This window comes from Schistocerca gregaria, chromosome 5 (genome assembly GCF_023897955.1).
Source record: "Schistocerca gregaria isolate iqSchGreg1 chromosome 5, iqSchGreg1.2, whole genome shotgun sequence".
Classification (NCBI taxonomy): domain Eukaryota; kingdom Metazoa; phylum Arthropoda; class Insecta; order Orthoptera; family Acrididae; genus Schistocerca; species Schistocerca gregaria.
Window position 1 is genome coordinate 472,916,909 of NC_064924.1, and position 18,006 is coordinate 472,934,914.

Here is an 18,006-nt window from a genome sequence, read left to right on the forward strand (position 1 = left end):
GACCAACTCTAGGTAACTGTATGCATATGAACTGGTTGCACGTTCCTATTGCCTACCAGTAATCTTTTTTTTTCTTTTTTCCATACTCCAAATGGTATTTTGTGCCATCCACAAAAATAGATCAAAAAGAAAAATGTCTGTCTGCACAAATACTAATTTCTCTTATCGTACATAAGATATTCACCTGTTACAAAAGTCAGTTCTCATCTTAGTTTTCCCGAAAAGAGAGTTGTTCAGTTTCAGTTTGCTTTAAACTAGGGTTTTGACTGAACCTACCGGTAACACGTCCAACATTTCTTTCTTGGTTCTGGGAAAAGTCTTCTTCTTAGTGAAGGGTGCATTACAGCATTTTGGCAAGCAACAAGATATTCACTACTACAAAGTGTGGCCAGAAAATTTATAAAGCATATTATGGGATTTGCTCATCAGTATGAGGTCCATACGAGGTTGCATTAATTGAAGTGGGATACAAATATCCCGCAACCTTTCGTGAACGCATGTTCCTTAAGAAAATCCCAAGAATGTGCTAGCTAAAAGAGGAAATCGCAAGGATTGTGGGCGATTTCCAAACGAATTGTCATACTTACTTCCGTACAAGAAAAGGAAAATCAGATATAGTAATATCCCATATACAGACTTCTTCCCTCAGCAGCAGAAGGCTCTAATTTTGACCCTGATATTATCTAATTTGTCCTTCGTACTCAGTGATAATGTCATAGGGGGGACATTGTCAGAGCGCTAACAAGATTTGAGGACCTGGAGGTAGGAGGATTTGTGGTAAAATCTAACCGTCCAACACTTTATACCTGACATATTATTGTATCGAATGCATGTGGGAATGTATTTTGTTTTACACAAAATATCAACATATTTTTGTTATTAAGACTGTAAGGACAAATACAGAAACTCACAGACGTCCTCAATGATATACATGTGTCGTGTAATAAAAACGTATTAGAACATTTTACATGTGCCTCCATCCACTAGTAGCATTGAGCCTGCGGCACGTAACATATCATAGGCTTTATCAAGCACCAACTTCCTACTGTTATTGACGACACCCGTGCATTGGCCCTGCTCACATAAAGTTTCGTTATTAGTCGCAAAACTGAATCTGGGTGCTGCAATAGATAGACGAGGGGACGGAATTCGGCCATTGAATGACACGTAGATCGGTGATCCTGTGATGCGTAGGAAGATTTCCCGCGGCTACTGTCTAAAAGAGTCCACATACTGAGGCTGGGGCACCTCCTCCCTGGGGCTAGGCATATGTTTTACACGAAGAATGTTGTGGCATCGGCGGCTCTGAGCTACCTGGAGACTTGTGGTGGGAATCGAGGGAAAATGGTGCTGATTCTTCTGTTATAGAGTATGTGCACACGTTCTTCCAGCAGCCATTGCGTGTGTATTGCTTGCAAGTTAATTCCTGTTCGTGTAAGATAGATTGTTCGCCTTTTGTGAACAGCCTTATCACCAGGTGGTGAGCGAATTCTGCAGCTGTCTTAAGACCACATTTTTTTATCGTTTATTGAGAGACGTGCCATGATCTCTGGCAATCTGTGATAATTTCTGCTGCACTGTGGCCACTGCTCAGTCGAGTCTTACAGTGACGTTGCACACTCAGACTTCCAGAGTTGCATGTCGTTTTATGGTGCCTGGGAGCACTGGCAGATCTCGTCTAGGATGGTCCCTGTGTAGGGTGGGGAATACAGCAGTTTTGATGAATTGCACCACTCCTGTCCACATCTGAGGGCAATTCCAAACTAAACAGTCCAATTTAACAGACACAAAAGGATTGGTAGCTCTCCTATTCTTCTAGGAATATCAAATACACTAATAATAATTCAGCAGTGTAAATCGTATGACATGGCTTCTTCTTCTACCTGGGAGATTTGACTGACAGAGGCTAACACGGCCCACGCGTAACTGCTTGTTTTGGGATCTGGACTCTTGTTGCTCCGTAGCGAGATAGGAGGGAGAGAAGTGCCTGGTGCTTATCTGCAATGCTGGCCACATGTTACCACCAACTGGTTGGGACATTTTTGCCGATATTACCGTGGTGGGAGATGTTTAGCTCAATGTGTTATAGAGAAGTATGGGTGTCTTTAGCGCCAGAAACCTGGTCGGAGTCGATGACACCAAAAACAAAATTCAAATTTCTCGGCCATTGCTGAGTTGGGGAGGGGGAGCGGCAGTGTTTTCAGGAACATACTCCAAGCATCGGCGTTCACGGTGGCCGCTGTACGCTATGTTAGAGGGGTGAGCTACCCTTCAGGCGACATACTTATCACTGGGGTAGCTGCAGATGCTGGGTAGATTCCTCTGAAGGTGCGTATTTTATAGCACTGTGCTAATTTTTATACAAAGAGTATCTTTAGTTCGAAATCTACGAACCTTGCTATCACGCCATAATTTCCAACAAAACAGTCGTTCGAACGTGTAAAATATGACGTCACAAAGTCTAGTAGTGTAGTGGTGGTTTAGAGGGGGCTCGTCTATCCCTGTGTTGCATTTCTTATGCATACAGTGTCTTTGGTAGGAAATCAGTAAAACTGCAGTGCTGACAGGATTCGCTATGATGTCGTTGTTTCTACCATTGTGATCGTTTCTAACACATACGATATGACACCGCATGAAATTGGGAACGAGAGATTTTACATATATGCCATGAGAACTCACATATGTGCCACATCGAGGGATGTGACTTAGTGTAAGTACAATATGAAACATCCCCTTGAACAATAATGAATGACTGTGCTGGTAAACTTCTACATTATTTGATTTTTAAACACCTAAGTAAAACTCAACGTATTCAAACAATGTTCTCTTTACTTGTTCTGATCATCACTAAACTGACACACTATTTTTAGCGCAACGCAATCTGACTTTCAATAATAGAGAACAAACAATGTATTTACCTTAATAATGTTCAAAAGTCAGCAAATATATATATATATATATATATATATATATATATATATATATATATATATATATATATATATATATATATATATATATATCAGTTCATGACAACCATCTTTACAAATTTCCTTTTTCTGGCGGACACACGACCAAATCGTCCGCTTATATTAACCTCTCAAAACTCTGGCATCTCTCTCCACATCCATCATTGCTGGCGGCTCACCTCCAAGTGCTCAACGTTACTTGCTGTTCACAACCAACTGCCCAACAAGCGAATTGTGTAGAAATTTGTTTAACTGGATCTCACAAAATTATATATATAATGACTTTTGAAAATCGTAAATACATCGTTTGTTTTCTATCAAAATCCTTCATTTGTTAACTATGCCTATCAGTAGTTAGTACCTTCAGTAGTTAGAATCTTTTATCTAGCTGGCAGTATTGGCGCTCGCTCTATTGCAGTAGTTCGAGTAAAGAAGATTTTTGTGAGGTAAGTGATTCATGAAAGGTATAGCTTATTGTTTTTCAGGGCCATTCTTTTGTATGGATTATTGAAAGTCAGATTGCATTGCGCTAAAAAATATTGTGTGTCGGTTTACTGATGAACAGAGTAAGTAAAGAGAAAACTGTTTGAGTACGTTGAATTTTGTTCAGCTGTTTGAAAATCAAATAATTTGTAGTTAACAAGTAGATATAACTTGATCTTTTCCCTCTGCTGTATAGCTCCGGCGTGAACCCAACCCAATAATCGGTTATAAAAGTGGCGTGAAAGACCGCACTAGTACATCTGGCAACACCATAGTGTTTTACAGCGACTGCTACGTCTGCGCTGCTGTAGAAGCCCGTGTGACGTGGGTGGACAACAGAAGAGCCGCCTTGACGTCATCGGGCAGCAGCCAGCACAGATAAATCGTAGACGTCCAGTGCAACACGGGTTTGTTTGCCTTCGTCGTGCACGGTTCGCAAGCTGCTACCGCGTGCAGCAACCGTGTTCGCACTCCACCTATTAACCTGAGATACAGCGCAGTAGCTGGCGCGAATGACTATTTCTTTTTTGTTTCCTCATTCAAACAGGACAAGTGTTGTTCTGACTTTGTGGCGTTACTTCCTCTTCATGACACTGACACTAGTTTTTGATTCTTCTGTGAACAATATTTGCTCTTTTACTAGACTAGACATTCGTCAGTCAGTATTTTAGAGCCACGTTATGAGCAGTCAGTGTATGTTATATCTGTTTCCCCACCCACTCATCCATTCGCATGCACGCACACACACACACACACACACACACACACACACACACTGTAGTGTTTCAAATCACCGCTGTGTGATACATATGATATTAGATCGGTTATTAATGTTAGATGTTGCTGTAATTGTTTTTCTTGTAGCTTTACCCAAGAGATGTGTACCTGGTTTGTTTAACTTCATGTGACAAGAACGAGGGCGGAAAGTTATTGAAGAGGTATGCTGCTTGTCCAGAGCCGATCTGCACTGAAGTTCAGCCTATGGGACAACTCCTTGGAAAATTAGGGGATACTCTCACCACATTGCTAAAAATGTCAAAATAAGTGATGAAATATAATGCTCAACTACTTTTGTGGAGATGCACAGACTGTGGACTGAAAATCTGTGTCTTTCATTCAATCTGTGTCGCTTTGTACCGTTATTAGAGTTAAAGCACTTGAAATGCTTTGTAATGATTATTCTGAATTTTTCGAGAGCTAAAGCGGAAAGTTCATTGAGACTGGATATTCGAAAGAGATTAAAACTTCAAAATGATTGAAAGTTAATTAACGTACGAAGATGATTCGAGTTTCAGAACAGCACACTACGTCATTAACATAAAAACGGGAAAAGTTGTTGTTAAGTACTGTAATACGTCTGGCTATAAACAGTTGATTCGAAACTTAAGGTAATGGGTATTTGATCCTGTTTCTTGTTGTTGTGGTCTTCAGTCCTGAAACTGGTTTGATGCAGCTCTCCATGCTACTCTATCCTGTGCAAGCTTCTTCATCTTCCAGTACCTACTGCAACCTACGTCCTTCTGAATCTGCTTTGTGTAGTCATCTCTTGGTCTCCCTCTACGATTTTTACCCTCCACGCTGCCCTCCAATACTAAATTGATGATCCCTTGATGCCTCAGAACATGTCCTACAAACCGATCCCTTCTTCTGGTCAAGTTGTGCCACAAACTTCTCTTCTCCCCAATCCGATTCAATACTTCCTCATTAGTTATGTGATCTACCCATCTAATCTTCAGCATTCTTCTGTAGCACCACATTTCGAAAGCTTCTATTCTCTTCTTTTCCAAACTATTTATCGTCCATGATTCACTTCCATACATGGCTACACTCCATACTAATACTTTCAGAAATGACTTCCTGACACTTAAATCTATACTCGATGTTAACAAACTTCTCTTCTTCAGAAACGCTTTCCTTGCCATTGCCAGTCTAAATTTTATATCCTCTCTACTTCGACCATTATCAGTTATTTTGCTCCCCAAATAGCAAAACTCCTTTACTACTTTAAGTGTCTCACTTCCTAATCTAATTCCCTCAGAATCACCCGACTTAATTCGACTACATTCCATTATCCTCGTTTTGCTTTTGTTGATGGTCATCTTATATCCTCCTTTCAAGACACTATCCATTCCGTTCAACTGCTCTTCCAAGTCCTGTGCTGTCTCTGACAGAATTACGATGTCATCGGCGAACCTAGAAGTTTTTATTTCTACTCCATGGATTTTAATACCTACTCCGAATTTTTCTTTTGTTTCCTTTACTGCTTGCTCAATATACCGATTGAATAACATCGGGGATAGGCTACAACCCTGTCTTACTCCCTTCCCCACCACTGCTTGCCTTTCATGCCCCTCGACTCTTATAACTGCCATCTGGTTTCTGTACAAATTGTAAATAGCCTTTCGCACCCTGTATTTTACCCCTGCCACCTTCAGAATTTGAAAGAGAGTATTGCACTCAACATTGTCAAAAGCTTCCTCTAAGTCTACAAATGCTAGAAACGTAGGTTTGCCTTTTCTTAATCTAGCTTCTAAGATAAGCCGTAGGGTCAGTATTGCCTCACGTGTTCCAACATTTCTACGGAATCCAAACTGATCTTCCCCGAGGTCGGCTTCTACCAGTTTTTCCATTCGTCTGTAAAGAACTCGCGTTAGTATTTTACAGCTGTGACTTATTAAACTGATAGTTCGGTAATTTTCACAGCTGTCAACATCTGCTTTCTTTCGGATTGTAATTATTACATTCTTCCTGAAGTCTGAGGGTATTTCGCCTGTCTCATACATCTTGCTCACCAGATGGTAGAGTTTTGTCAGGACTGGCTCTCCCAAGGCCGTCAGTAGTTCCAGTGGAATGTTGTTGACTCCGGGGGCCTTGTTTCGACTCAGGTCTTTCAGTGCTCTGTCAAACTCTTCACGCAGTATCGTATCTCCCATTTCATCTTCATCTACATCCTCTTCCATTTCCATAATATTGTCCTCAAGTACATCGCCCTTGTATAGACCCTCTATATACTCCTTCCAACTTTCTGCTTTCCCTTCTTTGGTTAGAACTGGGTTTCCATCTGAGCTCTTAATATTCATACAAGTGGTCCTCTTTTCTCCAAAGGTCTCTTTAATTTTCCTGTAGGCAGTATCTATCTTACCTCTAGTGAGATAAGCCTCTACATCCTTACATTTGTCCTGTAGCCATCCCTGCTTGGCCATTTTGCACTTCCTGTCGATCTCATTTTTGAGACGTTTGTATTCCTTTTAGCCTGCTTCATTTACTGCATTTTTATATTTTCTCCTTTCATCAATTAAATTCAATATTTCTTGTGTTACCCAAGGATTTCTACTAGCCCTAGTCTTTTTACCTACTTGATCCTCTGCTCCCTTCACTACTTCATCCCTCAAAGCTACCCATACTTCTTCTATTTAATTTCTTTCCCCCATTCCTGTCAATTGCTCCCTTATGCTCACCTTGAAACTCCGTACAACCTCTGGTTCTTTTAATTTATCCAGGTCCCATCTCCTTAAATTCCCACCTTTTTGCAGTTTCTTCAGTTTTAATCTACAGGTCATAACAAATAGATTGTGGTCAGAGTCCACATCTGCCCCTGGAAATGTCTTACAATTTAAAACCTGGTTCCTAAATCTCTGTCGTACCATTATATAATCTATCTGAAACCTGTCAGTATCTCCAGGCTTCTTCCATGTATACAGCCTTCTTTTATGATTCTTGAACCAAGTGTTACCTATGATTAAGTTGTGCTCTGTGCAAAATTCTACCAGGCGGCTTCCTCTTTCATTTCTTTGCCCCAGTCCATATTGACCTACTACGTTTCCTTCTCTCCCTTTTCCTACTACCGAATTCCAGTCACCCATGACTATTAAATTTTCGTCACCCTTCACTACCTGAATAATTTCTTTTATTTCATCATACATTTCTTCAATTTCTTCGTCATCTGCAGAGCTAGTTGGCATATAAACTTGTACTACTGTAGTAGGTGTGGGCTTCGTATCTATCTTGGCCACAATAATGCGTTCACTATGCTGTTTGTAGTAGCTTACTTACCCACATTCCTATTTTCCTATTCATTATTAAACCTACTCTTGCATTACCCCTATTTGATTTTGTGTTTATAACCCTGTAGTCACCTGACCAGAAGTCTTGTTCCTCTTGCCACCGAACTTCACTAATTCCCACTATATCTAACTTTAACCTATCCATTTCCCTTTTTAAATTTTCTAGCCTACATGCCCGATTAAGGGATCTGACATTCCACGCTCCGACCCGTAGAACGCCAGTTTTCTTTCTCCTGATAACGACATCCTCTTGAGTAGTCCCTGCCCGGAGATCGGAATGGGGGACTATTTTACCTCCGGAATATTTTACCCAAGAGGATGCCATCATCATTTAATCATACAGTAAAGCTGCATGCCCTCGGGAAGAATTACGGCTGTAGTTTCCCCTTGCTTTCAGCCGTTCGCAGTACCAGCACAGCAAGGCTGTTTTGGTTATTGTTACAAGGCCAGATCAGTCAATCATCCAGACTGTTGCCCCTGCAACTACTGAAAAGTCTGCTGCCCCTCTTCAGGAACCACACGTTTGTCTGGCCTCTCAACAGATACCCCTCCGTTGTGGTTGCACCTACGGTACGGCTATCTGTATCGCTGAGGCACGCAAGCCTCCCCACCAGCGGCAAGGTCCATGGTATTATATTCCGTACTTAAACTGTGAATGGTAAGGCGAAACAATCGAGAAGATCGGAAATTACTTGTGACATTGAACATTCAACAGACACTTCGTAACGAATTTTTATTAAAATTTCATTATCAATCAGTACTATTGGGAAGTGTTAATTGAAAATTACAGATAATGGACTGCACTGATAATTGTGTAGTCTCGAAAAGTATATCAGTAATAGCTAGATACATTGTTTGAATTTAGGTTGCTGCTTTAATCAATTTAGAGAGGCTATAACATTACATGTAGATATTGAACTTCTATGAGTATTACTATCTCCGACTACGATAGCAGCTGGGTAAAGTGGTCACTGTAGATAATCTGAATCCTACTACGGGAACTCTCATCTTATTCGGAGATAATTGTTTTAAATTCAGAAAATGAATTATCCACTTACGAAAATCCAATGTTGGTTAAAAGAGAAATACACAGTAATTGACGCCGGAGAGAATATTTAGAGATCGATGTAATAGCGGCAGGGCTTAGTTTCGCGAAATTTGTAACCTTTTGTACTATACTGATTTTACTTGATGGTAAGTGCGAAAATTTCTGTGTTTTCTTTATTTGAGATTAAAAGAGCTGCAGAAATGAATTATATCCATTATTTTAAGAAGCTATATCTTCGTGAAGACTAGTTTATTATTTGTCAGCGCTGTTTGCGGAGACATATATACACACATCTAAAATCGATTTGCATCGCCTCGGTTCCGAGAGTTGCGGAACTTGTACAGAAAGTTGGAATATAGATCAAGATAAACTTAATTTCCGCCCTTTTTATTTTTCATGAAAATCACACACTGCTGTACGCACCGGTATCTCTAATCCCCTTGCATTGATGCATCCCTTTACTCGTCGTGGCATACTATGCACAAGTTCACCAAGGCACTGTTGATCCAGATTGTCCCACTCCTCAACGGCTATTCAGCTTAGATCTCTCAGAGTGGTTGGTGGGTCACGTCGTCCCTAAACAGCCCTTTTCAATCTATCCCAGGCATGTTCGATAGTGCTCATGTCTGTAGAACATGCTGGGCACTCTAGGCGAGCGATGTCGCTATCCTGAAGGAAGTCATTCACAATGCGTGCACGTAGGGGGCGCCAATTATCCCCCATGAAGGCGAATTCCTCGCCAATATGCTGCCGATAAGGTTGCACTATCGGTTGGAGGATGACAATCACGTATCATACAGCCGTTATGGCTCCTTTCATGACCACGAGCTGCATACGTCGGCCTCACATAATGCCACCCCAAAAAAGCAGAGAACCTCCACTTTGCTGCACTCACTGGACAGTGTGACTAAGGCGTTCATCCTGACCGGGTTTCCTCCAAACACGTCTCCAACGATTGTCTGGATGAAGGCATATGCGACACTCACTGGTGAAGAGGACGTGATGCGAATCCTGAGCGGGTCCATTCGGCATGTTGTTGGGCCCATGTGTGCCGCGCTGCATGGTATCGGGGTTGCAAAGGTGGACCTCGCCATGGACGTCGGGTGCGAAGTTGCGCATCACGCAGCCTATTGCGCACAGTTTGAGTCGTAACACGACGTCCTGTGGCTGCACGAAAAGCATTGTTCAAAATGGTGGCGTTGCTGTCAGTTTTCCTCCGAGCCATAGTCTGTAGGTAGCGGTGATCCACTGCAGTACTAGCCCTTGGGCGATCAAAGCGAGGCATGTCATTGACAGTTCGTGTCTCTCTGTATTTCCTCCATGTCCGAACAATATCGCTTTGCTTCACTACGAGACACCTGCACACTTTCCTTGTTGAGAGCCCTTCCTGGCACAAAGTAACAATGCGGACGCGATCCAACCGCGATACTGACCGTCTAGGCACGGTTAAACAACAGACAACACGAACCGTGTACCTTCTTCCTTGGGGATGACTGGAACTCATCGGCTGTTGGACTCCCTCCGTCTAATAGGCGCTGCTCATGAATGGTTGTTTACATTTTTGGGCGGGTTTAGTGACATCTCAGAACAGTCAAAGGGACTGTGTCTGTGATACAATATCCACAGTCAACGTCTGTCTTCAGGATCTCTTGGAACCGTGGTGATGCAAAGCTTTTTTAGATGTGGGTATTTCTACGGCTGGCGGACGACAGTCTTATCGAAAAGTAAAAAAAAAAAAAATACAAACAAGTCCTTTTCATTTTGAACATCATTGCCGTGAAAGATTTCACCGTCACATTTTCGCAACGACGATATCAAGAGTGAGTGGCAGATCTGAAAACTCAGTGCCTAACACATTGGGTTTCCGTTGGGCACAAAACTTCAGTATTGGTATATGTGTATGATACCAAGCATCGATACATCTAGTGAACAGCGTCACCGCCTGGTTGTGATCTAACTAAAGGAATGTCCAATAAAAGGAAAAGGACAAGTGATTGTTGGTCGTCGTGGGAAGACGGAGACCGAAGTGTCCCTGGTGTGGATAGAGGGAAATCGTGCATCGGCAACACTTTAAATTTTATACAGGTGCTGTCGAGGGAGCAGTTGCAGCCGGACGTGTAGATTACAGCGGCAGAAGGTGCAGTTATTGGAACGTCCACTGAGAACAGAAAGACTCCGGCAGTTTGCACCAGTAGCAGAGGAACGATCGACCAGTTGCAGCGACGGGGACGTCGAATCAGCACTTCCGAGCCACAGCCACGACACTCCAGTGACTAAATGTCGCAGGTGAGTCATTTTCCTAACGGCCATTTATTGTCTGTGTTGTGTGAATATTGCGAGGCATATTAAACCCATGTATTCACTGTCCTGATATCAATGGTTTAACAGTAGTGATAATTAAATCTTGGAAGTGTAAGTAGTAACTATAGCTGAAGTTAGTTAAGATGTAATGAGAAGTTTTACAGATGCTAAAAAATCTTGCGGATTGAATAGATAATAATAGTCGTGAAGTGAAAGAGGATAATAGCGACATCATAGCTGACATTCAGGCATTGAAACAGCACTAACTAATATCACAAACGATAACCGGCGGCTTAAACAAGAAATATCCGTCTTCGGACAACAACTCCGGACTCACACTATTGATTCGCCGGCAGAGGAAATGAGTTTAACTGAGGATGTTTTTGGATTAAAAACATCCTTGTCTGGGTATCTACACCGTAAGGCCAAAGTGATTCATGATGATTCACTCAAAAATGTTGATCTAACGGGACTGGAATTTATCGAACGTAGCAAAGAGGTGAAGTCAAGCCTCTACATGCAACAGAAAAAAAAACTTTTCAGGGCTAAAACTGTAGATAGAAAAATGATAAACTTGAAGTGCTAAGGAAACAAGTCACCTTAGTGTGAAAATAATTGACGATTTGCAGAACAATGTCGGGGCAGCGTTAAGGTATAAAACAAATTCGAACGCATTTTTGGAGATTTGTGGTAAGGACGTATGGGACCAAACTGCTGAGGTCACCCGTCCCTAAGCTTACGCACTACTTAATCTAACTTAAACTAACTTACGCTAAGGACAACACACACACCCATGTCCGAGGGAGGACTCGAACCTCCGACGGAGGGAGCCGCGGGGATTGTGACAAGACGCCCTACACCGTGCGGTTACGCCTCTAAATAAGAGCAAACATACATTCTAGTGGCATACTGCAATAGGATACATGTGGACAATCGCCTTTTCACAGTATTACAATCAACAGAAAAGGAAATGGCAGGGCGGACATATCGTGCACAGTAGGTAAAGCATTGTGAGTAAGAATAAGATTAGTTTGGGGGCAAAAACTCAATGTTGGACCGCACAGCCGTGGGAAGAATTTTGTATATACAGTGTGAGTCATCTAGCAATAATTCCTGGTCTTAAAACATGAAGCCACATTACATCCAAATGCATTCCTGAAAACCTTTGAAGATGCGTTACCCTGTTCATAGGATTACAGGAAAATGTGTCAAATTTGCAGTATCTCTTCTAGAAGCGGAAGTATCAGAATAGGGAGCGCTGCATACTAAAAACTTTATTAGGTAAGAGGGGTTTTGTTAAAAGTTCAAAGAAAGGTATTGGCCAGAAGGAAAAGTTGTGGCTCCTAGTATTTATAATGGCGGTTGGAGAGGACTGAGACAATGTTTAGAGTTGCACCTCACGCATGAAATTTTGGATGAGCCAATTAGTGAAGGAGATTTAGTTAAGATTTAAATTAGTCAGATGTTAGCATATATCAAATATGATAGTCGAAAGTGATATAATATCAATACTACTCTGAGCTTCCCAGAACAACTAGGTAGCTTATATAAAACAAGGGAAAGGAGAAAGGAATAAGTTTAATTGGGATGAATAAAAGTGCACTGGAGGCTGAGACGCAGGTGACGAGAAGTTTCGTAATGTTCGATATTGCCAAGCTAAGAGACCTCAAAACTATGACTATAATGCGCCAAGAAGGCAGGCCAGCCAGAAGTAGTGTCTACAAGGAAATAACGATCCTGAGGGAAATACCTGCCCAATCAGAACACTGATATCAAGAATACAAGGAACGTGAAAGGGTCCCCAAGAAAGGCCACCCCTGGAGACCAATAGACGAAGATGGAGTGGCCAAAGTGTTGGGCATTATCACCTTGGAAGAAAAACGACTTCTCGGGAAAGAAAATGAAATTTAATAAATGTATTACTTGGGGTAAAGTTCTAGAAAATAATATGAATATTATTGTAGACTAGGGAAATGTGATTTCCATAGTAGATCAAGATGTCTTTAATAACATACAGATTGAAGCAATTGCCCAGTTCTACTTGTTACGGGATTCAGAATGTTGGAATCACTGGTTCAAACGGGAAGATGGTAAAGAAGTAATTAGTAATAAACCTCAACTTAATTGACTCCATGATGAGCCATAATTTTCATAGAGTGCCACAAATGAACATTCCATTGCTACTGGATTATAACTAGTTAATCCGCAATGGTTTGAAAAATAACTCTGAAGAACGTTTGGTCTCGTTTTGTAGCCAGGAAAGAACAGTATCTATCCCGTTTAATAAACAAACTTATGGTAATCTTGGTAGTCAAAAACTGGTAAACTGATGTGCTATAATGCAATCTGATGTAGTTGGCAAGTGTAATAATAGCACATTAAACAATAACAATTTAAATCCTGAATTAAATGAGAGAAAAGAGTTCCCGAGAGTAACCGTTTGTTGTGAAAGGAAGGAATAGAATCACACTATCCTTCTTCAAGAGTCCTTTGGATATGGTCTTAGGGGACTATTGTTACAAAAAATCGCTTTATTTATTGATGACATATTAATTGTTTCAAATTGAAATGTGTTTGAGCACTATGGGACTTAACATTCGAGGTCATCAGTCCGCCAAACGTAGAATAACTGAAACCTAACTAACCTAAGGACTTCACACACATCGATGCCCGAGGCAGGATTCGAACCTGCGACCATAGCAGCAGCGCGGTTCCAGATTGAAGCGCCTAGAACCGCTCGGCCACAATGGCAGGCTATTAATTGTTTCTAACGGCTTTATGCATCACGTATTAGTATTAGAATAAGTCTTTGGAAAATTTCCAAGTAAATGTACGACAGTGGAGTTAGTATAGTCAGCATTTGGAAGGAGGAAAGTGAAATTCTTACGACGTATTACTAACATTGATGATCTGCAGCCAGATTCACAAAGAATAGAAGCTATAGCTGAGTCTATATTCACAAAATGGAAAACAATTAAAGTTTTTTCTGCGTAGCGTAAACCATTTTACAAATTTTTTAAAAGAAATGGCTATCACACCACCTGATATAGTGCAACTGTTAAAGCAAAAGTCGAAGTGGTAATGAGGCAAGAGAAAATATGTTGTATTTGATCGTAACAAAAAACGATCCATTACAGTGCAACATATTTCAGCATCCTCAGTTTCAGGAAGTGTTTCAAGATTCTATAACAGGTTTGGATTATAGAGTGCCACGTGAGGTATCTCAGGGATCTGACTTACAAGAATGACAACTGCTGAGAAGTTTCTTCTGTAAGTAGAATATTAGCAAGAATGAGAGGAATTACTCGACTATGGAAAAGGACGCATAGGCAGTGGTATTGGCTTTTAATTGATTTAGACGTATATTGGCTACCAATAGAATTATATTATATGCAGATTATCAGGCACTGACATTTTTCATGGGCCGTCGATCATTGCAACATAGGTTGATGAGATGGGTGTTGTTTCTCCAGAAATTCAATTTTGAAGTAAAATACATCGAAGGATCGAAGATCATCTCGACTGGCTTTAGAATACGATTATGAGTATAATTCCTTGGAGAACGGAACTCGACTTAGAATTGGAGCTTACAATAAGTGAGGAAAACGGCTAGCTCACATGATTATGAAGGAACAAACACTAGGTTGGATACAGGCAAAGAAGAGCAGGGAAGCTCATTGTTAAATTATAACTTACTGTGCAGGATATGTAATCGTCAGAGTTTTAGTTGGAGGATTTGTGTGCCTATCCACGCTGTGGTTACAGTTACAGAGTAAATTCATAACGAATAAGGGCAATATGGAGTACAAATCTTTGCTATGTATGTTGAAAAAGTACTATTTTAAGAATATATTGAGGTTGGTGTAGAATACCAGTACAGCATCTCAAATATGACAACATGTAAAACAGACGATTAGACCTATAAAATACAAGGTCTCGCCAATCCTACGATAAGGATTATGGGAACTTGTGTCGTTTGATATTTTCGGATTTTTGTCTCCAAGTATTGGAGGACTACAATATATTCTAATTATTGTAGAATGCTGATCGAAATTTGTAGGATTTTACACATTAAAAGTGGTCTCATCCAGAAGCGTGAGGCGACGTTTGGAAAATATTTATCTCATGCAAAAATGCTTTCAAATAATGGCAGTTAATTTGTAGTCAAAAATTTTAATGAGCTATTGGAAAAATGTGGCATTAAACAAGCAAAGTATCTAAATATTGTCCTCAAGCTAAACGCACTGATGGATTATGAAAGAATTGAGTAAACTTTGTCACATATATTGCCAACGACTATGCCATAGTGGTACACTGGTTTTTGTTGGTTTTTGTCAGATCACTGAAGTTAAGCACAGTAGGAATTTTTTTTCATTATTTCAGGGACCTTGGATGATTGTTGAAATGCAGCACCCTACACCATTGATATTACAAGTTCCAGTGAGAAAAGTGGTCAAGGGACCTTCGAATATTTAACAAGTATGTAGCTATTGGAGTTCATGATAATTACTCATAACTGCCGTTGTGAGGAAAAAGTATTTCGAAGTACTTGTGATTATATATGGCCAGCGAATGGTATAGCGGTACTACAGCAGACTATATATATATATATATATATATATATATATATATATATATATATATATATATATATATATGTGTGTGTGTGTGTGTGTGTGTGTGTGTGTAAGTAAGTGCATGGGATGCAAGTGGTACGTATGATTAGATATGGCCCGTGAATGGTATAGGGGTACTGCAACAGACTATAGTAGCAGCAATGCCTGGAATTTCGATATAGTGTACACAGGGTATATAGCATTGAAACTGCCCTGGAGTGGCACATGTGTTAAGTAATGTGGTCAGTCAAACGTTAATGGTGTTTTTGGGCAGTGATCATGAGCTATAGTTTTTTAAGTACAGTTTTCTAGCAGAATTAATTGATTTCCAAGACACCCAAAGCTTATGCCTACTAGTAATTGCTTACCAATCACGATACTCGACTTATAGTGTATTGTATTAGCACATTCAATTTAAGTGGTTAGTGGATCTTATTAGTAATTTAGTAGTTTATGGTAATGTATGCCATCCATGTTCGTGAATGACATAGCAACAGGTGACTAGCACAACAGGAATGTTTGTTAAAAGGGATGAAAAGGAAAGAAAAGAATTAAAAATGAGACACGTGTGTCTAGTAATATTTGTGCACACAACAAACGTAAACTTTTTTTCTGGATGTATGAAGTTTGACCACATCCGCCTTTACGGAATATTGTATAGAGAAGTACACATGATATCCTGTTACAGTGACTAAAGCACTACTCGGTAACAAGTAAATAATATAAGACAATTCTACAACGGTAGTTCAGTAGAAAAAGGATAAAAATGTCAGAAGTTTTACTGTCTGTGGAAATCTGTCAAATGTTATAACAGAGTCTTTGACTAGTAGCATAAACTGTAGAGAATTACGGAATACACTTATGACGGAGAAACACCAAGAAATTTGGTTATAAGAAACGTTTTACGAGAACGATGAAGCATTAGCAGTCATGTAAGGCCATAAGAGTGTTAGTTGTGTGATGGACTTTATTAAACAATGGAATTCATTGATAATTACGTAATCTCAATAAGCTCTTCAATAAACGCTAGCTGTAGGTCGTTTTTACCAATTTATAAAGGCAATGATATTACGTGTGGATACTGAACTTCCACGAGCGTTCATATATCTGACTGCGATTCGTAACTAAGTAAAACTATATACACATTGATTAGATGCCAGACTGCCAACGACCTCATCAGTGCAGAGGCATACAAGGCTCAAATCTTCCGGGAAACGGCGAAATGCCGCTAGTAATGAAGACAATGGGAATAATGGCACTACATTAGTAGTGTGTGGATAAGTTGAGAATTTGGATCTGCAGGGAGGAGTGCGAAGGCAAAGACTATTGTGTCCGGATGGCTCAGTGGTCAGAGCATGTGCTTAGGAACCAGGAGATCCGTGCTCGATTCCAGGTCTGATACAAATTTTCCACTTTCGTAATTAATTTAAATCAATACCTCCTCCCAGTCAGTGCCTGTAATTCCTTAGTGCTCTAAGTAAAATTTTGACAGCAGATACGCTGAATACTATTATATGAAAGCTAATGTTAATAGAAGATATTTGTTCTAAATTCAGAAGATGAATTACCCAGTTAAAACAACTCGTCTTGTGTGAAAAGATAAATAAACTGTATATGGTACGAGAGGAAACATCTGAAGATCGATATAACAGCGACTGTGTTTTGTTTCTCGAATATTGCAACTTTTGATACTATACTGATTTTACTTAATCAGCAGTAGGAAGATCTCTGGATTTTATTTATTTGAGACAAAAGGGTCTGCGAAAGTGAATTGAATCCATTATTTTAAGGTGTCTCCATAGAACAAAGCACAACACAGGTAACACCCGTCGCATCAGTTCAAAGCAATGTGGAAGCGATGCTTCAAAATCTCACGCGCATGTTCAACGAAGGATTTAATAAAATGATGAACAATTTTCCATCATACGACAAATACAAGTTGACACCACCACTCAGTTCAATGAAGGATTTTCCACCTTACGTGATGACCTTAAATCGTACACAGAAACGACTGATAACCGTTTCAAACAGGTAGATACAGTCGTTAAGGTGAGTGAAAAACGTCTTTACGATAAAACTGAAGCCTTAGCCAGGAAAGCGTAGACAGAACCAACATTTAAGAGGTGACATTAATGCTTTAAGATATCAATGTAGCGAAACATATAAACAACTTACAGATGGAATCCAATAAGTTAGTGAAAGAATAGATCAACAAGACACTCGATTAGATGCACGTCTAAAATTTCAGGCTGAGACCTCAGATAAGCGATACTTGGACTCTCGCTCTAAACCAGCAGAGGTAAGCAATCAGTTTTTACAGTCAATAGCAGTACAAACACAGGTAATAGAACAGCAGTTGCTCACTAGTCTTACAACCCATGTTGAAGCTAATAAAACTTCCGTTACAGACGAGGTTAACACATATTCCGATATACTGGCCCCGCACAGTCATCCTATACAAACCAGTGGATACATATTTGGATAAGACATTAGGTGCCTTGATTGCAAACATAAGTGCATAGTGA